Source organism: Diabrotica virgifera, chromosome 4 (genome assembly GCF_917563875.1).
Source record: "Diabrotica virgifera virgifera chromosome 4, PGI_DIABVI_V3a".
NCBI lineage: Eukaryota > Metazoa > Arthropoda > Insecta > Coleoptera > Chrysomelidae > Diabrotica > Diabrotica virgifera.
In genome coordinates, this window is record NC_065446.1 from 130,191,565 (window position 1) to 130,211,549 (window position 19,985).

Here is a 19,985-nt window from a genome sequence, read left to right on the forward strand (position 1 = left end):
TTGTGGAAGTATAGAAAACAAACGGTTTTCAGTGTTTTATTGTGAGTTTTTTTTGTGTTAAGATTGAGGGAAGTACAAGGGTAGGTTTACATCAAATTTATGATGTAGTCTCATTATTTCTGAATATTTTGTTTTTTAATTTCCCTGATATCTTTAAAAGCAAAGAAAAGACGATGTTATTAGACAGATAGATATAAAAATAATCACTTACGACACTTGTCTTGATACGTGAAATATTGCATTACTTATTATGCATTAAGATTCTTATCCGCCTGTATGCATAGATCCGTCTCTAACAGTATAAAAGACGAAACGGAAAGCCGTTTGTGTGGATATTTATATTTTGATCGGTGTGCTGAACGGAGAATAAGCAAAAAGTTATAATAGGTGAGTTAAGTATATCCACAATAAAAAAATATGAAAAACAAATTTTTAGGAAACGCTTTTCTTTAGTTACGAGTGCCTAAAATTAAAAATATTATAAAAAATCAACTAAAAAGCAAAAAATAAAAAAATTGACAAAAACCTAACACATTCGTTAAAGAAAAGCGTGGCGCGTCTTCATCGAATAAACGGTTTTCGCCCCACGCTTTTCTTTAACGAATGTGTTAGGTTTTTGTAAATTTTTTTATTTTTTGCTTTTTAGTTGATTTTTTATAATATTTTTAATTTTAGGCACTCGTAACTAAAGAAAAGCGTTTCCTAAAAATTTGTTTTTCATATTTTTTTATTTTTTACTTTTTAGTCTTATAGTTTTCAAACATTAAAATATATCGTCATGTTTATTAAAATATGCATAAAACATATGATGTAGGTACAAACATGAAAAGTAGTCGGAATCGGCAAAAAATTTGAAAGTTTATTGCATAACGTAAACAATTAACGTAAAAAGTGAAATTAGGTATAGTTCATATAATTAGCTACACTCTGTAAAAGTTTCAAGTTTCTTCATTGTAAAAAACAAGAGATTTTATTCATTTTCCGTTAAAATCGTTTTTTATTTAGACAATTAATAAACATAAACAATTTTTTTATTGACTATTCGTGTATTGTTTCCGCGAATGCATATGTCTGCAAATTTTTAGTCACTTGCATTGAGCAAAAGGCAGTCAAATTAACGTCCAAAGATTTGGCCCAAACGGTTGAACTAAAGAAAAGCGTTTAATTAATACGCCAAAACCAATGCGTTAATGTTAATCGTAGCACAAAACCTCTCTACCGGTGGTTTTTCTAAGACTACGATAAAAACAGGAATTTTTTTAATTCGAAGTTTGGTTGAACGATGGCTTAGTGTAAAAACCTCGTATCTCATTGTACAGAAAATTTTACATGAGTGACTTTAAACTGAATTTCTGCATACTATAACCCAAAATACATATATATGAAAAATGTATGTGTAATGATCTAAATATATTCAGAATCAAAAATATGTAAACATAGTTTTTTTGTTTTAAGTTATAGAAATTAAGTTTAAATTCTCTCCTGTAAAATTTTCTGTGAAATGAGATACGAAGTTTTCACACTAAGCTATCGTGAAGTTTTGTTTCGTATCATATTGAAATTTGACACGAATAATAGGGGAGCAAAGTATGCTAAATTTGCAGTCACTTGAGCGATATGGGGACCTATTGGGTTGTGATTATTAGGTCCTAAAACCAAAAAAAGTTAATAAAAATTTTCCATTTTGGTGGGAACTTCCCACTTTTTAATTTAATTTTCCATTTCCAACAATCGTTTTTTCCGATTATAGCGCCATCTGTCCATAGCTCGAAAAATTGTCTCGAATAAAAGTTGCCTATTTTTACGTAAAGAATCCAAATCTGCAATAAAAATTTGGGGCTTCTATTTAAGATTTTAAAGTAACCTCCAACCCCTCCTCCGTAGGAGGTATGACAGCCCTGGCATTAAGGCTATCTTCTCCCGGTGAGGGTGGTTATCCCTTATCCGAGGGGTGGAATAATTGATACGCTTTTACTTGTTGAATTGTTTTATTTACACTCGCATGAGCATAAGCTGGTAGCACCGCACCCAAAGAACGTCTCGTGTAGAAAGAGACACTATCTTTAATGTGGAAATATTACGTCTGATCAAAAAATAGAATGACGAATGTCTCCAATAATAATAAGAATTCCCTTGTTATAGTTTTGCTGTTTATATATTTAGAAATGCCTATTCAGCATCGACCATGAAAAGTGTTTATAATTGACTCTGCAATTATTAGTGAATCGTGATCTAGGATAACAATATTTATATAATCGAATGAAGGTTGTAATATTGTTATGATGACATAAATAACTGAAAGTAATTATCGTAGATAATTACAGGGTGTTTTTAAGATATATCTACTGAGTACAGATGAATTCTTGTACACCTTCCCTTTTTAGGAATTTTCCGACTACGGGGAGGGAAATTTGCAAGTCGTGCTACCAACCCATACTGTGTTGTAATCAATACAAAAAATTTATTTTATATACAAACTTCCTAGGCCTACGCAAATACATAAATAATATAAAATGTTCGTTTAACAACATTGTTTCGTAACACTTGTCACTCACTGTGTTTTCGGATTGTAAGCATATAATCTATTCTTATGTATTTCCTTGATTTTATTGTTTTCTATTCTGATTTTACAATTAACGTTATTTACTTCTGTTATCGTGAAAGGACCTACATAAAGACTATCAAACTTACCATTCTCTTCCCTTTTTACAAGGACTAGGTCTCCCATTTTAAAGTGTTGTGGTGTTGCTTTGAGCTTATTCTTTTCTTGCCGCTCTTTTTTGTGTTTTAATAAGAAGGTTCTGGCTCTCTCGTGTGCGCTTTGTAGTTTGTATCGTAACTCATTGTAGTAGGCATCAATATTGTAACATGGTTGAATCTCATGTGTAAGGTCTTCCGGTAGGTTAACCTTCCTGCCATATAACAGTTCGAACGGTGTGTATCCATGATACGCGTTAGGGGTTGTATTGTAGCAGTATGTGAACATTCTGCAACACACATCCCAATTTTCTCTGTCTTCGTCTATGAATGCTCTTACGTACTCGTTCAACGTTCTGTGTAGTTTTTCGCAACTTCCAATGGACTGTGGGTGGTATGCCGTTGAAAAGTTGTGTTCTATTTTTAATAGCTTTGTTAATTCCTGCATTACTTCGTTCTTATACTCTGTGCCTTGGTCTGTTCTTATTTGCTTCATGAGTCCGTATGTTGGTATGAAATGATCAAAGATTCCTCTTGCTATTGTCTCTGCTTCTTTATTGCACACTGGTATGCTGACCGCGTATTTTGTCAGTTCACACAACATTGTGATACAGTATTTATTACCTTCATTACTTCTCGTGAATGGACCTATTGTATCTATGTATACTATGTCCCATGGTTTGGAAGATGTGTCCGATATCACGAACTCTTCGACATGTGTTCTTTTCGGTTTGTTAATTTGACATTTGTGGCATTGTTTTACGTATTTTCTTACGTCTTTTTCCAAATTTTTCCATCGGAATCTTGCCTTTAGCTTCTTAATTAGTCTGTTATTCCCTACGTGTCCTCCGAACATCGGGTGATTATGGTATTCTCCTATTAATCTGTGTTTTTCTTTGTCATCTTTTATTGTTTCTGGTACTTCACATATGTATATTTCTATATTCTTCAATTTTTTATTTCCTTCTTTAATAAATTCATCAATTGTGCACATTTTAAAAATAATATCATTTACGTATATTTTTACTTTACGTACTGCATTCTCTACCGCCAGCTTATCAAGCTGTACCAACGCTTGGTTTAAATCGAAACGATTCAATCCTGTGGCTATGCTTTTGCTGCATTTTATTTTGTTTTTGGCCCTAATGCTCAGTCTTGGTGAGATTAGTTCTGCTCCAAAGGACAAAATTGGTAGTCTATGCGCCTCTAAATTATTTAGTACCTTCCTTACTGTCTGTTTGGTGGCTTCTGGCTGTAGTGCGAGTTCACTTTCAGCCTTTGATTGTCTTGCTTCTTTCTCCTTTTCTTTTGCTTGAGCTCTTGTTATAGCTAGTATATGGGCGTTGTCTATGTATAGGTTTTTTAGTTGATGCACTGTTATTCTTGAAAGGCTGTCTGCGTAGTTACTTTTCCCTGTTATATACTCTATTTCGAAGTCATATTCTTTTAGGCCTAATCTGATCCTCGTGAGTTTTGAGGTTGGTTCTTTCATTGCAAATAGGTGAGTCAAAGGTTTATGGTCTGTTTTTACTTTGAATGTTGGTGCTCCATATAGATAACATTTAAAATAATTAATTCCCCAATGAATCGCTAGTAATTCCTTAACGATTATAGGTTTATTACATTCTCCTTTACTAAAACTTCTTGATGCATATGCTATAGGTAGGTCAATTCCGTTGTAATCTTGACTTAGGATTGCTGAACAACTCTCATTGGATGCGTCTGTTGTTAAGATAAACTGTTTGTTGAAATCAGGATATTTTAAAATTGGTGGTTTCGTCAGAGATGCTTTAAGCTTTTTGAATGCTTTTTCACACTCCTCGGTCCACGAAAATTCTACTCCTTTCCTCGATAATTTGTTGAGTGGTCTGCATATTTCCGCAAAATTTTTAATAAAACGTCTGTAATAGTTGCAAAATGCTACAAATCTCTTTGTTTCTTCCGCTGTCTTAGGTGTCGGATATTGTTCAATTGCTGCATACTTCGCTTTGTCTGGTGATACTCCCTCTTGAGAAAGATCATGTCCTAAATATGTTACTTCCCTTCTAAAGAATTGACATTTTCCTGGGTTAAGTTTCAAATTGAATTTTCGACATGTCTCGAATGTCTTTTTCAGGTTGTCTAAGTGATGTTTTTCGGATATTCCAATTACTACGATATCGTCCATGTAAATAAATGCTTTGTCTGGTGTTAATCCTGAAAATGCTATTGACATCATTCTTGAAAAGCTATTTGGGCTTACATTTAATCCAAAAGGTAATCTGGTAAATTGAAATGCTCCATTTTCTGTGCTGAACGATGTGTATTTTCTCGATGATTTTTCTAATGGTATCTGGTGAAAGCCTGACATTAAGTCTATAACTGAAAACCATTTTGCTCTTCCTAGTTGATCTAATATCGAATCTATTCTTGGTAATGGAAATTTGTCTGTAACTATCTTCTTGTTCAGTTGTCTAAAATCTATGCATAATCTCCATGCTTTTCCTCCATCTATAGCTTTTTTCGGTACCAGTACTACTGGGCTGTTGTACTCGGATGTAGATGATTCTATGATTCCTTGGTCTCTTAGGTTTTGTACTTGTCGATTTAATTCCTCTGTTTGCGCATGAGGTGTCCTATAATTCTTGATATATACCGGAGTTTGGTCTTTAACTCTTAGTTTTTGTTCGTAGAAATTGTTACAGGTTAACATATCATGCCTTAGGGCGAATATGTCTGAATATTCCTCGCATAACGATACTAAGTTGTCTCGTATGTATTCTGGTATGTCTAATTTCAGTGATTCTCGTAATTCTTTTTTTCTGTCCTTGCTGTCGTTGACTAGCCTATATATATTGAATAGTTTAATATCCAACGTCCTGATTGTGCTTGCGTCTACATTTACTGTTTCGTACGTTGTGTTCAAAATTTTGATGTATGGATTATTACTTGAAATAATTGCTCTTGCTATGAATATTCCTGGTTGTATTTCTTGCTGTTCCACTATCCTGTCTTTCTTTAACGTTTGAAAAATTTTTACGATTCTGTAAATTTCACATCTAGGCGGTATTATTATGGTGTCATTGTCTATATTATCCAGAATTTTCGTACTAATGTAACAATCGTTGTCCTCTTTAATGTGCATTTTAAGGTTTGTGTAATCTAGTATACATTGAAAGTTAGAAATAAAGTCTCTCCCAATGATTCCGTCTGTTGGAATTGGAAAGTTAGGTTCTACCAATTGAAAGATGTGTTCGAATCGAGTTCCTTTTACTTCGAGTGTTGTCTCAACTTCTCCCATTGTTTGCAACTCTCCTTTAGTGACTCCTTTTATTTTCGCCTTTGTGTTTGGTTTCACCTGTTCCTTCATAAAATCTTGTGAACATTTTAGTATTGAAATGTCAGCTCCTGTGTCTATGATAAAAGTGCTTGTGTTTTCAAGAATTCCTGTTTTCATTCGTACAAAGTTCGTTAGGTTTAGGTCGAAGTTGTAAATGTTATATTTTATTTCTGCCTGTGTGCTTCCAACTTCTTGTTCATTCAAAACCCCAACTGCTGGTTTTCTTGCTCTTCTTGACTGTCCTCTATTTCTAGTAACCTTACGTTCCTGTTACGTCCGCCTCTCTGGTTTCCTCTGTATGTTTGATTGTTAAATTGTCTGTATCCTCTGTTCGAATAATTTCGTTGATTGTCCGTTGCTTCTCCTTCGTTCCGTTGTCCGAAGTTATTTCTTCTTCCTCTGTCATATTTGTTATGGTATCCTCTTCTGTATTGCTGCTGTCCTCTCCTATTCTCGTAGTTTGTCCTATAATTTAAGACTCTTCCTTGTGCATTTTCTTCAGTCGTATCGATCGACAAAAATTTAGATACTACTTCCTGCGGTGATGTAAAGTTACCTGCTTCCAGTATTAGCTTAGCTTTCTCTGCATTAGCGTTTCGTTTCATTGTTGTTACTACTGCTTCCGTCGTATATTTCTTTGCTAAGTCAAGTGGCATTCCTTCCGCTATGTATGCTACTTTTAATTGTTCTGCTAACTCTTCCACTTCAGATGCGTACACTGCTGCATCTCTATGCCCTTGCCTTTTTTTGGCTAATTTGGCTATTAAATTCTTCGGATTATCACCTTTTAATTCTTTCTTTAGTGCTTCAGCTATCCGTGGAATCGTATCTTCTGTGGTTATTAGGTTCCTAGCCTTATTGGTGAGTCGCGTTTTTATTAGCGTTACAGCTGTGTCTTCATGACCTTCTGCCAATTTTCCAAGTAGTTCTAATGCGTCTAAAAATGGTTGTAATTTCCCTGCGCTTCCATCGAACTCGTTGGGCAATATCTTGCTTGCGATATTCAAAAATTCATTGATTGTCAAAGCCATGTTTAATATTGTTATATCTTGTTTTATGTCACCTTTTTCCTCTTTTATTCCGTCGTTAATTATTTCTTCTTCTCCTTCCTCGTCGCTTTTTCCTTCTTCTATTTCCTCATCGCTTTGTTCCTCTTCAACTTCCTTGTCGATTGGTTGATGTATTGAACTTGGAACCACTGTTCTCACATTTACTGCTTGAAATGATCGTATAACTTTGTCTCTGATTTTTCCAAAATATTTGTTGCACGATTCCCTTTGTTTGTCCGAAAGTGCTTCCCAGTTTTTCCTAGTCAATTGCGTGAACTTGTTATAAGATTTAATTAGCTGTGTCGTCACTTCTTCCTTTATGTCCTGAGATTTCGGAAATTTTTTCTTTAAGACTCTTCTGCTTTGCCTGTCTATTTCTTGTGCAATTTCCTCAACTATTTTGACAAAATCTTCCCAAGTAACTTTGTTGCTACTCATTTATACATAATTTTTTTTTCTTTTTTCCAGCTTCTGCACTTCTTAGCGAAAATATAAATTCGATAGTCTTACGGTGTATATAGATTTGTAGTATATAGATATATAGTAAAAAATATGGAGATAAAATAATAAGTCAATATATGGTAAAAATATGTAAAAATTGCAGTGGTAATAAAAAATTCAAAAATAAATAACGTTATATTAACCCTTGTAAATAAGTAGTTAGAATAATAATTTAAATGTATTATGCATATAGCGTATATTTGTTATATCGTATATTTATTTTGATAGGTATATTTACGATAGCAAATATTAAAATCATAAAAAATTGCAAAAATGTACTAAAAATCAGTAGTCAAATAATAAATGAATAAAAGTCAGCAAGGATAAAGTATACGTTGATAAATATGTAAAAAAAATCATATAAAATTGTATCATTGCGTCCTATAATAACTTAATATGAGGGTAAAAAAAAATCTTTGTATATTGATAAATATTGGTAATAGAATAGAATAATTAAGTAAAAATAGGTAAACTTGAAACATATATTAATGTAATTAAGGTAGCACATAATGTTTATACTTTATACTTTATATTAATCAGGAAATACCATAAAAATAGCTAATATGGACTTACCACTTTTACACGTCTTTGTTCGTATCACAAGTCCTCGCTGCACGTTCCATAGCATTGTCCATTTTCCATTGTCCCACGATGTTCCATCTCCATACTATTCCATTTTCAGCTCCGCGTCGGATTGATGTCTCCATCCATTTTACATACCACACTGTTGTCTAAGGTGGTCTAGGTGCCTGAACATTGACGTGTTTTCTCATTTCTCGTTCTAGACTGCTAGTTCTGAGTTCTCGCCTGGTCTTGGATCGCCATATGACAGCCCTGGCATTAAGGCTATCTTCTCCCGGTGAGGGTGGTTATCCCTTATCCGAGGGGTGGAATAATTGATACGCTTTTACTTGTTGAGTTGTTTTATTTACACTCGCATGAGCATAAGCTGGTAGCACCGCACCCAAAGAACGTCTCGTGTAGAAAGAGACACTATCTTTAATGTGGAAATATTACGTCTGATCAAAAAATAGAATGACGAATGTCTCCTATAATAATAAGAATTCCCTTGTTATAGTTTTGCTGTTTATATATTTAGAAATGCCTATTCAGCATCGACCATGAAAAGTGTTTATAATTGACTCTGCAATTATTAGTGAATCGTGATCTAGGATAACAATATTTATATAATCGAATGAAGGTTGTAATATTGTTATGATGACATAAATAACTGAAGGTAATTATCGTAGATAATTACAGGGTGTTTTTAAGATATATCTACTGAGTACAGATGAATTCTTGTACAGAGGTCATGTTTGATACCATTCGATAGATTTTTCAAAAACATAATGAAATTGTATTTTGCAGTTTTTCGATCTGATGTTTATTTTGCAAAATATCGCGGGTTTGAATTTAAAATTTAAAATTTACCCCCAACCCTCTCCGTGAGGGTCATGTTTGGTACCATTCAATCGATTTTTGAAAAATATTGAAGACATATTTTTTAGTTTTTTGATCTGACGTTCATTTCGCGAAATATTCGCTTTTTTTTGTGAAACTTTTTGATTCACGCATTTCCTTACGCCCCGCTCAAATCGTCAGATTTTTGAAATATACACTCTTTTGCATGTACTTAACTTACCTTATCTTATGACAATTTCGAGTATTTTTAAGGATAGATTTTTTTTTCGGGCCCCCCATAACGAACTTCCCTGTGTTAAGAGCCAATATATGGCAGATGTACATCTGCAGGGTTCCAGGTTTCTCCCTATATGATAATCTGACTCGCTCAAGTAACTGTAAAAATCCCCGCTTGGGCTCCCCTGCCATAAGCGCCGATTTTTATATAAACAAATATGAGCGTTCAAAATTTGAAACTTCATTGTTTATCTATGAAGCATAACGTAAACAATTAACGTAAAAAGTGAAATTATGTATAGTTCATATCATTAGCTACAAAAGGTAAAGTTTCAATTTTCTACCTTGTAAAAAACAAGATAATTTAAGCATTTTCCCTTAAAATCGTTTATTTTTTATTTAAACAATTAATAAACATAAAAAAAATTTTTATTGACTATTCGTGTATTGTTCCCGCGAATACATATGTCTGCAAATTTTCATTCATTTGCATTGAAGACAAGGTAGTCAAATTAACGTCTAAAAATTTGATGCAAACTATTGAACTAAATAAAAGCGTTTAAAAAAGGAGACATGGTGGTGTGTGATAATTGTAGAGGCACCACTCTACTCAATATGGCATACAGAATGTTGTCCAACGTATTGTACAAAAGAGTCCTCCCCTACACCTAAGAAATAGTAGGAGGATATCAGTGCGGTTTCCGTCCTAATAAATCAACAACGGACCAGATATTTACAGTGAGGCAAATCCTCGAAAAAACCCTAGAGTTCGGCTTCGACACCTACCACATATTCGTGTACTTCAAAGCCGCATAGCCACTCAGTTAATAGTTAATAGAGGCAACCTTCTACTTACTCTGGTAGAATTTCAAATAACGCTTCATCTTGTCCAATTAACAGATCTTACACTCACAGGAGCAAAGAGAATGGTAAAAATTCAAAACGATTTCTCAAGACCCTTCCATTGCAAAAATGGACTAAGACAGGGTGATGTACTATCTTGCCTCTTATTTAAGCTCTAGAGCTCCAGATTAATACGAATGGTACTATCTTTAACAAATCAGTACAAATTATCGAATACGCAGATGACACAGATATCATAGGTAGGTCCACAGAATCTCTGACTGAAGCATTTCGGTCGTTAAGATCATTTGCACAGAGAATGGGACTAAATATAAATGTTCAATAGACCATTTGAGGTTTCTGTCTAAAAAAATACAGGCAAAGGTTGAAGAGCTCCATTATAGGATAATGCTACTGTTTTATCTACATTAAAAGAGAGTAAATTAGAGTCCTACCAGGTCTTTATCGTCAGTAGATCCGAAGTTATAGTTTCATGAAAAAATGCAATAGTTGAGTTGCTCCAAGTGATACTGGTATCATCAGAAAAAAGAAAAATTTTCCCATCGCTTTTTAAATTAATGATGTCATTTATAAAGATAAGGAACAGAAGAGGACCCAATACTGAACCTTGTGGTACTCCACATACAACGTTTTTGAGACTAGAGTCAGTATCATTTGCTCTAACTAGTTGTTCCCTATTATTCAAGTAGGATTGGAACCAATTCAAAGAAATACCTCGAATTCCATAGAAATTTAGTTTTTTAATCAAAATGTCGTGATTTACACAATCAAAAGCTTTGGCATAGTCACAGAAAACAGTGGCAGTATAAAGATGATTGTTTAGTGCTCGGTAAACCTCATGTAGTACAGAAAACATGGCATCACTGGTACATTTATTAGTTAAAAAGCCGAACTGACTTTGTAATAAACTGTTGTTATCAATGATAAAGGACATAAGTCTATAAGTCACTCCATAATTCTCCATAATTTTGGAGAGTACCGGTAGTAAGGCAATAGGTGTATAGTTGCAGGCATTAGATTTCTCACCACTCTTATGAAGAGGAATAATAATGGCTGTCTTTAGGTACTCTGGAAATTTACCTTTTTCGAAGGAATCATTAATTAGTGAGACGAGGATTTCCAACACATTTTATGTGAGATTAGAGAAAATTTTTATAGATAGTCCATCAGTACTACAGGATGATTTGCTTTTGATACCATTGATTGTTTGGATCAGTTCAGAGTTATCGACTGGTCTTAAAAAGAATGAAATCAAGACGCTTGAGACCCTTAAATTAGGAAGATAGGAAATGGGATCTTGTTGCGGCAAAATAGTTGATGTTATATTTTCACTCACATTAACGAAGTAATCGCTTAGACTTTCAGGATTTGGAAGAGAAAATGATTGAGCTGTGTGAGTTTTATTTCGAAGATCGTTTATTCTAGACCAAGTTGCTTTTGCAACACTTTTAGAGCTTCCCAGATGATTTTGATAATAGGCTTTTTTTAGCTGATTTGACAAGTTTTAGATATGTTAACCTGTAATTCGTGATATATTCAGTGACAGAAACATTGGTAGTAAATTTCTTGATGTATAGTAGTGAAAGCATATTCTTGGCTGATATGCGGATACCTTTCGTAACCCATGGTTTCCGATGTTTTGGCTTAATAGGAATGAAAGGAAATGCCATATTGAAGATGCGGAGAAGCTTATCTAGAAAAACACTGAAATTATAGTCCACGTCTATAGAAGGAAAGTGCCAGTAAGAAGTTAAGCATAAATTTTGGAATTTACGAAAATTCTGGGCGGAAAACATCCTACCTAAACGCCGGGTTTTTGAGGAGGGTTTGATGAAGATGTTAAACTTCGTATACACTGCTTCATGATCAGATAGTCCCGCATTAATAACTGTAGAGCAGACATCAACGGGTAAGAAACCTGAGACAATATAATCGATTATGGTAGATGTAGTTTTTGTAATCTTTGTAGGAGAATTAACGTGCATTGAGAGACCATACGATTCAAATGTGTTGGCCAAGGACACTTGGGTAGCACAAGTAGCAGCATAATTAATGTTAAAGTCACCGCATAGAATTTTTTTGCTTTTATGAGGCAGGTCATCTAACAAATTTAGCAGGTTCTGAAAAAATAGTTCCACGATAGAGTCAGGTGATCTATAAATGCTAATAATATAAAGATTAAGATTTTTATTACAAACTAAGGAAAACTCAAAGAAGGATTCACTTAACAAAAAGTCATATTTTGTTACCAGAGAAATATCATTATTTCTAGAAAGAATTAGGTTGCCTCCATAAGCCGAACTTGGACGATCATACCTGGCAATTGTGGTATATTTTTCTACAAAAAAAGGCTCGTTGACTTCAAGCCAGTGCTCTAAAACCGCAACTATCGGGGAAATCCTAATTCCTCCAGAAACAAAAATATAATTCATCAGTTTTATTTCTTATAGAACGAATATTAATCAGAACTATGCCACAGCTGGCATCACTAAAATATTGAGGTTTCTAGTTCCTCAGAACACGTCGTCGTGAAATTATGCCCAACCTTGGGCTTAATGACCACCAGAAATTCAATCTTTGATATTTATTTACCGATCCCATCCACTGAGTTAGTAAAGAAATCTATATTATATTCCGCAAAGAAACTTTAAAACCATATCCCTTTACAACTTAAATCTGCAACATCTTTCCCAAAGTTCCGTAAAATGACAAAAGCCCTTCTACCTAAAATATCATATTATTATTCAGTAGAAGTATTTCTTAATCAAAAACTAAGAAAATTGGGTTTCATACGCAGTAGCTTAAACTTTTCAGTTCCTAATGTTGTATTTTATTTGTTGTAAGTATGTTCAATTTGCAATTTATATAAATTTTGCAATAAATTCTTTTTGTCTTTGCTTTTATATCTTATATACTGTATATTGACGATTTATCTAATTTTAGTAAATTGTAGTTGTTATTTGTTATTGATATTATTTTTCTTTTTACTGTATGTAAGCTTTGTCCATAAAATTATAAAAAAATTCAGTGACAATAAAGCATATTTCTATTCTATTCTATTCTATTCTATTCTATTCTATTCTATTCTATTCTATTCTATTCTATTCTATTCTATTCTATTCTATTCTATTCTATTCCATTCTATTCTATTCTATTCTATTCTATTCTATTCTATTCTATTCTATTCTATTCTATTCTATTCTATTCTATTCTATTCTGTTCTATTCTATTCTTTTCTATTCTATTTTATTCTATTCTATTCTATTCTATTCTATTCTATTCTATTCTGTTCTATTCTATTCTATTCTATTCTATTCTATTTTATTCTATTCTATTCTATTCTATTCTATTCTATTCTATTCTATTCTATTCTATTCTATTCTATTCTATTCTATTCTATTCTATTCTATTCTATTCTATTCTATTCTATTCTATTCTATTCTATTCTATTCTATTCTATTCTATTCTATTCTATTCTATTTTATTCTATTCTATTTTATTCTATTCTATTCTATTCTATTCTATTCTATTCTATTCTATTCTATTCTATTCTATTCTATTCTATTCTATTCTATTCTATTCTATTCTATTCTATTCTATTCTATTCTATTCTATTCTATTCTATTCTATTCTATTCTATTCTATTCTATTCTATTCTATTCTATTCTATTCTATTCTATTCTATTCTATTCTATTCTATTCTATTCTATTCTATTCTATTCTATTCTATTCTATTCTATTCTATTCTATTCTATTCTATTCTATTCTATTCTATTCTATTCTATTCTATTCTATTCTATTCTATTCTATTCTATTCTATTCTATTCTATTCTATTCTATTCTAAGGAAAGCAAGATCTACTCGCACTCCCGATGATTACTCATCGGCCGAATGTCAGTCTGTATCAGTCAAACTGATAAGTACCACTTTTGTTTGTTCGAGCAGAGAAACCATATTGCTCTTTAAGTATAAAATCTGTTTTCGACCTAGTGTCGCTTTACAAATTTAAATTTTAATTAAAAACCATGTAAGTATTAAAGAACATAAGTAAAACGGAAATTAAACTACAGCAGATAAAAGATATAAATGGAAATATGATAACTGAGGATGAACCCAGTATAGAAAGGTGTAGAGAATATTTCAAGGGACTTTAAAATACTGAAAATACAACAACTAGTATGATATAATTGATCCAAAAGATGGCATAAACCAGACATCCAAAGTGAAAGTTATCCTCCAACACCAAATTATTGTATATGGTCCACATAATGTTCAGAACGAAATCACACCATTTTGAGCGTCGGGTTTGGGGCTGAGGGGGGAGAAATCGGTAAATTCGTAGTTTTTTACGTTTTTTGTCAATATTTCTAAAACTATGAGGTTTAGCATGAACAATCTTCTAAACAAAAATATTCTACATTAAATTTGAATTAAAAAAGGCATAATTCTTCTAAAATGAACGGCTCCAAAGTTACGGAGGTAGTATAGTATAATTGGTCCAAAAAAAGGCCTAACCCAAACATCTAAAGTAAAAGTTTTCCTCCAACACCAAACTGTTCTATATGGTCCACGTATTGTTCAGTAAAAGGTTACACCAGTTTGAGCGTCCGGATTGGGGGGGGGGGGGGGAAAGTAGGTAAATTAGTAGTTTTTTAAGTGTTTCGTCAATATTTCTAAAACTATGCTTTAGCGTAAACAATGTTCTATACAAAAATGTTCTACATACAATTTAAAACAAAAAAGGTCCTATACATAATTGTTATAAAATCAACGGTTCCAGAGTTACGGAGGGTGAAAAGTGGAGGTTTTCGATACTTTTTATATTTTTGGGCAATTGATGATGATTTTGGGTGGTGAGGTTGACGTTTCTTCAAGGGCTTATCACTAGCATACCATCTGCCACAGAAATAGCAAATTTAATTTTCAAAACACAATTCTGTTAATGAAAATTTCTTTTATAAGTAATAATATTATAAATTGCCCGAAAAATATAAAAAGTATCGAAAACCTCCACTTTTCACCCTCCGTAACTCTGGAACCGTTGATTTTATAACAATTATGTATACAACCTTTTTTGTTTTAAATTTTATGTAGAACACTTTTGTATGGAACATTGTTTACGCTAAAGCATAGTTTTAGAAATATTGACGAAAAACGTAAAAAAACTACTAACTTACCGACTTCTCCTCCATATTCCCCCCAAACCGGACGGTCAAAATGCTGTAACTTTTTACTGAACAATATGTGGACCATATAGAACAATTTGGTGTTGGAGGAAAACTTTTACTTTGGATGTTTGGGTTAGGCCTTTTTTGGACCAATTATATTATACTACCTCCGTAACTTTGGAACCGTTCATTTTAGAAGGAATATGTATGACTTTTTTTATTTCAAAGTTAATGTAGAACTTTTTTGTATAGAAAGTTGTTCGTGCTAAACCGCATAGTTTTAGAAAGATTGACGAAAAACGCCCCCCCCCCAAACCCGACGCTCAGAATGGTGTGACTTTTTTTTTACCATTATGTGGTGTTGGAGGATAACTTTCACTTTGGATGTCTGGGTTTAGGTCTAGTTATACCATACTAAATAGAGAATCGCATACAGATAACAGACGAACCACTTGAAAGAGGTCAATAAGGCATTCATGAAACTAAAATAAAGATGGAAGAAGTTGAAGCGGCATTAGAAAAACTAAAAGTTGGTAAAGCAGCAGGGATCGACGGAATAGATGTTGAATTATTGAAATATCTTATATACACAACAGGGTAAACAAGAATTACATGACCTACTAAATTTAGCGTGGACAAACAAAAAATTCCAAAGGATTGGAACATTGCAATAATACTACCTATACACAAATAAGGAGACTCTAAAGAGTGCAGTAATTATAGGGGTATATCACTCCTCTGCTCAGCGCTGAAGATCTAAGAAATAATTCTAGACAAGAAACTACGAGAAATAGTCGAACCTCGACTGGCAGATATACAAAGTGGGTTTAGACCATCACAGCCATATATTCACTCTACAGCAAGTCACTGAAAAAACACTCTTAAAAACGATACACTGTACCTACCTGGCGTTCTTAGATATGAAAAAAGCGTTTGACATGGTCAATAGAGAAGGAATGTGGCAAAGCCTGATAAACAAGAAAGTAGATGAAGAACTCGTAAGTGCAATAAGGAGTTTGTATGTCAACACAAAAAACCAGGTCAAGACAAGTAACCTAATCTCAGAAGAATTTTCTAATAACGACGGGGTTAGATAAGGTGGAGTGCTGAGCAACCTGCTATTTATTTCTGTTATGGATGAAGTGATTAAGAACTGCTGCAAAAAACTAAAAATGGGCTATTGGGTTTAGAAATCTGCAATAAATTAAAATTGAAGCCTGTGTATTTAGTGATGAAATTGTTTTAGTTGCAAGAACTGAAAAAGCTCTTGCAGATAATAATAAGAATTTGGGTAGAGGAACTAAAAAGCTACAACTTAATACTAAATATGGAGATATGGAGAAAATGAAAGTAATGGAAATAGCCAACAAAGAAGGAAATGTAAATATGTATTGAAATCGAAGGGCAAAAAATTGAGCAAGTAGAGCTCTTTAAGTAAATATTTGGGAATAATGTTAAAAACAACAAATGTACACAAGAAGATGAAATTGGAAACAGAATAAAATTGGCAACGAGAACTTATTATTCACTGTATAAAAATTTCGTAAACAAAAAGGAACTATTGTCGAGTCGTTATATGGCAGTGTCCGTATTTAAAAGAGATTTCTGCTTTATACAATACATACGGCGGGCCATATGGTTTGTTTTTCGTTGTTTTAAGGTGAAGGAATGTTGGGCTTACTAGCCCACTTGAGATTGAAATCTTTGATAAGAATTTATCGCAGTTTTAAGGAATGTGTAGATATTGTATATGTTTTTTAAAGTTAGTCGAGTTTGTAACATTCTTCGGATAACATCCAAATAAAAACTTTGTTTTAAGCTACACTTGCGTATTTTTAATAGGGGTAATTTTCTGTAATCGAAAGTTATTTTCTATAATTTAATTTCGAACCTAGGGATCTTTGCGTAAAGGAACTCGTGGACATCCCAACGTAACGTAATTTGGCGACCGTGATAAGGACTTTTATACGGGTGTGCTTAAAAGTTAGTTGTTTCCGCTTATTTTAGTGTAAACTTTTTACCTTTTTAAGCGAGAAAATATGGCATTAGAATCAGAAACAAAACGCCGAACAGTGCTTCGTACTACTTTTACGATAGCTGCTAATGTTTTGGACAATTTGTTATCTGAAACGGTGGACACTCGACCCTGGCAACAAATTAGTGTACAGTGGGAACTTTTACAAGTTAAGTACAATGAGCTTTGTGTCGTGGAAAGTGTGGTATTTGAAGCTATGGTCGAAAAGGCTTCCGAAGCAGAATTAATCAGTGAGATGGAGGCAAAGGATAGATACAGCACACGCTACTGTGAACTTAAGTACAAATGTGATAACGGACCCAGTTTAGTATGTATGTATGTATGTAGATAGGGGTGATAGGTACACTGCGACCCGTAGGATCTATTGTGTCCCCCTTGCTTGCCATGAGTCTGATGTTTTCTCAGACCTATAGCAGCTCTTCCAGTCCTATTTTCCTAAGAAAGATTAGGACATCGTCGGGCTTCAATTCAGGCAGGTTCTCCTCTTCTATTTCATGTGCCCCTAGGTATCTGGCCCTGGAGTTCTGCAATGCAGGACATTCTGAGAGTATGTGTATTGAGGTTTCGTCCTCTTCCTCACAGAATCTGCATTTTGCTTCATCTACCAATCCTAGCTTCTTCATGTGACTTCTTAACCGGCAATGCCCGGTCATTATTCCCGTCAAAATCCGGATCTTCTTTTTACTGAGGTTGAGAAAGCTAAGAGATCTATTCTGGTTATAATTTCCCAGAATTGTCTTGGCTTGTCTCAATCCTTCCAACTGATTCCAGTACTTGGACTTTTCCCTCTCCAATTCTCCTCTTAGTTCTCCTAAGATTGCGCTACTGCTGATCCCACATGATGGTTCTGGTCCCAGATATGGGGTTTCGGCTCCTTTTTTCGCCAGCTGATCTGCTGTTTCGTTCCCTCCAATTCCTATGTGTCCTGGGACCCATAGGAGGGTGACAAGGTTCTTCTGGCCTAGTTCATTTAGCTTTCCTAGGCACTCCCAAACCATCTTAGAACTGATTATATGTGAGCTCAGTGCTTTGATGGCTGCTTGACTATCCGACATGATTACAATCTCTTGTCTGCGATAGTTTCTTCCAATGTTAAATTCCACACATCTTTCGATGGCACGGATTTCTGCTTGAAAGATGCTTGGGTATGTGCCCAAGCTTTCTGAGTGTTTGGCTCTCGGTCCAAAGACTCCTATTCCAGTTCCCTCTTCCAGTTTGGAGCCATCCGTATACCACTTTATGGCATTTGGGTTCAAGTTCTGTATGGTATCTTCGTCCCATTCAGATTTATTGCTCAGCTTAGTGATGAATTTTCTCACAAAGTTGAATTTCTTCGGCATATCATCTTGGGGCATTTCCCAAGTTTGATCAAATTGAAGTGATCGAGGTTTTTCTCTGATGATTCCTTCTCTGATCATCCTGTATATTGTTTTCTTCCTTACATTTTCTAACTGAATGTGCAGTGGGGTCAAGTTTAAAATCACCTCCATTGCAGCTGTGGGGCAGGTTCCCATTGCTCCAGTGATACATGCACAGGCTAGTCTCTGAATCTTCGAAAGCTTTTTCTTTGTCGTATTCAGATTAGCTCTTGTGCCCCAAGCTACTGCCCCATAAGTGATTAGTGGTCTCACTATTGGTCTGTACATCCATTGCAGAATACGTGGGTTACATCCCCAGTTTTTCCCTGCAATGTTCTTACACACCATGAGGGCCTTGGTGGCTTTGTGTATTACTTCCTCTTCGTGTTTATTCCAGAGTAACTTGCTATCTAGGATCAGCCCTAGATATTTGACCTCTGTTTTCCATTCGACGATATCCTCCCCTATTTTTATGGTTTTTAAATTCGGGTTCTTTTTCCTTGTAAAGGCTACTAGTGTGGTTTTAGTGGGGTTGATGTTAAGTCCCAACGAGTCACACCATTGGTTTGCAATATTCAGTCCTCTTTGAACTATGTCGCAGAGGATATTTTCGTACTTTCCTTTTGCAAGGATGACCATGTCGTCGGAATATCCTTGACATGGTATGCCTTCCCTGGTCAATTGACAGAGTAGGCTGTCCACAGTGAGACTCCACACCCAGTTTAGTAAGTTCAGAGTCATAAAATGTAAAAGGTAAGCGCAGTTTTAAATTACCTCTAATCGAATTCAATAAATATTCTGGAGACTTGATAGATTGGCTTCCATTTTGGTCGCAGTTCAAAGTAGTGCATGATGATCCATCAATTGATTTAAACGACAAAATAGCTTATTTGAGACAAGCCACTGTAGACGGTAGTAAGGCCAGACGTTTAGTGGAGAGTTTTTCTGCAGTAGCCGATAATTACTCAAAAATTATTATAAAGAGTTTGAAGTCTAGGTTTGGCAGAGAGGATCTCCAGATTGAAGTATATATTCGGGAGCTCCTAAAGTTAATTTTGAGTCGAGTTTCTAGTAGTTCTTGTAATGTGTCTGCATTATATGATATGATAGAGAGTCAACTTCGTTCACTTGAGACCTTAATCCGCGAGTAGTCGCGCGGTGAGATAGAATGTCAATTTTTATCCTTTTTCGCGATAACTTGACGAAAAATTTTGCAATTTTGAAAAAATTTCGTAAGTGGCTCGAGGAAGGGTGTAGTAATGCGTAGGAGTTTTTTCTTCTTTTTGTGGAATTTATGGCTTTGGGGAGTGCCAATTAGCTTTAACCCGCGAGTAGTCGCGCCGTTAGATAGAATCT